The sequence below is a fragment of the Lissotriton helveticus genome, chromosome 1_1, assembly GCF_964261635.1.
Source record: "Lissotriton helveticus chromosome 1_1, aLisHel1.1, whole genome shotgun sequence".
In the NCBI taxonomy this organism is placed as follows: domain Eukaryota; kingdom Metazoa; phylum Chordata; class Amphibia; order Caudata; family Salamandridae; genus Lissotriton; species Lissotriton helveticus.
Window position 1 is genome coordinate 744,979,901 of NC_136057.1, and position 2,643 is coordinate 744,982,543.

Sequence of the window (2,643 nt, forward strand, 5' to 3'; positions counted from 1 at the left end):
TCGTGTGTTATTGGTAACTGGTATTCCCTTGTCTTCCTGTCCAGCTGGTGCCCCAGGTTCATCCGAACAGAGGGACGTCCACTACTACCAACCTGACACCATCCTGATCCTTTTTGGCTACCATCCTCGCTCCCATCTTCACCCTAGTTTGTTGTCATATCTATAGTAGGGTAAGGTGGGCGTGGGGGCGATAGCTTGTGTCGTCTCTGCTAGATCTCTCCATGAGAAACAGGTACTTGTGGGAAACCGGACAAAATCCATACACATCCTAGTGCCCCAAAAATCCCTTACCACTCAAAATCCCATACTCACCCTAAAAACGAACTTGCCACCCATAAAACCACACCAACCCTAAGCCCTAAAAATTCCCTTGCCACCCAACAACCCATACCCACCCTAAACCCAAAGAAAATCCCTTACCATCGAAAAACCCGCATCCACCCTAAATGCTAAAAGATCCCTTGCCACTCATAAAACCCATACCCACTGTAAACCCTAAAAAATTCCTTACCACTCAAAAGCCTACACCCCAACTAAAGCCTAAAAATGTGCTTGACAGCCAAAAATCCATACCCACCTTAAACCATAAAAACCCCCTTGCAATCCAAAAACCCATATCCACCCTAAACCTTAAAAAATCCCTTGCCACCAAAATACCCATACCCACACTAAAAAATCCCTTACCACCCAAAAATCCATACACCCTAAACCCTATAACTTCCCTTGCCACCCAAAAGCCCATACCCACCCTAAATGCTAAATACTCCCTTGCCACCCATAAAACCCATACCCACCCTAAACCTTAAAAAATTCCTTACCACTCCAAAACCTACATCCACCCTAAACCTTAAAAATGTCCTTGCCACCCAAAAATCCATACCCACCCAAAACCCTAGAAACTCCCTTGCCACCCAAAAACCCTTACCCACCCTACACCCTAAAACATACCATACCACCAAAAAACCTATACCCACCCTGAACCCCAAAAACATCCTTGCCACTCAAAAACCCATACTCACACTAAACCCTAAAAAATGTATTACCAGTGGGACTTAATTGGGATCTCCCGGCTGGGGGATCTCTGGAAAGAGAGAAAGGTCGTCACCTTTGCCTACCTGCAGGAACACTATGAAATGGCTCATGGTGAAAAGTTTTGATATATGCAGATTAAACATGCACTAGATGCAGCCATTCCAGTAGCGGAGGCACTACCTGAATCGTCCCCCTTAGAGGACCGACTGTTAACAGGTTACTTAGATAAGAAAGCAATTTCTCTTACCTACCCAAAAGTTGTCACTAATCAAACGGACCCCCTGGTATGACTCCGGGCAGTCTGGCAGGCAGAGGTTGGGGACTTAGATGACACCAACTGGCAGAACACGATTGCATCGCCTAGAGGGGTAGCGATCTCCTCTAGACTGTGTTTGGTACAGCTAAAAATACTGGATAGGACCTATTACAGACGGGTGTCAATGCATAAGATAGGTAAAGCCACGACCCGCGCTGTGTGCCCCAATGTGACGAATTTGGCACATTTTATCACACTTTGTGGGAGTGCCGCTGATTACACTATATTGAATGGCAGTGATGGATACTATCACAGAGGTTGGCGAGACCCCAGTCCCACTTGATCCGAGATGTTGCATATTGAACATACGGGAACCAACGGACCGTATCCACGCATGTCGACAGTGGGATACAATGGGGATGATGATCGCTAAGTGGAATATAGCTCAGAAATGGGGGGCGGCGCAAACCCCAACCCTGATAGAGTGGTGCGGGGATATGGATATGGTGGCTGAAAAAGCTACGTATATTCACAGAGGGAGCCCAAAGAAATGGGGGAGAACGCGGGACAAATGGAATGCCTATGGAGGCCATGTATGTACCCCTCCTGTTGTAGATCGAGACTCGAATGATGAGGTATAATAATTGTGACTGCAGAATTAATGTATCACTATGTATGCTGTTGATTGATGTAACTTTGTCAAAGTATTATCCCCTTCGAAATAAATGTAATTGCAGATCTTGTTTGCTATATAATAAAACGTTAAAAAAATAATTATTACCACTCAATAACCCATGCCCACCCTAAGCACTAAAAAATGCCTTGCCAGCCAAAAACCCATTCCCACACTAAACCCTAAAAAACTCATGTCAACAAAAAACCAACACCTACCCAAACCCTAAAAACACCCTTAACCTGACATATAAATTTTATATATCTATATCCATCTATACATTACCTACTGGCGGTCGCTAGTAGGTAGTTATAGTTAGAACCTAGTTTCCATAGGAAAAGTATTTTTTGATTTGCTAATAACTTTGGCGTCGAATGAGGAATCTTCGCAAAATTCTCCCCCAAAAAAGTCTACACGCGGTCAAGCCGAGCTCACAATTCAGACTGGGTCTTGATTGCCATCGCTCCAAGTCCACGAAGCTCCTGTCACTCAGCTATTCCTCCCGGTGCAGCCGAGTCAAGCGCTGACGCCGGGGTCACAGGGCTCATCCGCCATCTTGGGGGGAGGCAGGGTAGCGCTCCAGCTCGTGGGCGCCTCCCGCCCTCCCTGATTATTTAAGGCGACTTTTTTTTCACTTAGTGCAGATTACTTGCTCTTTCCCCTGAGGCGGAAGCCGGGGGCG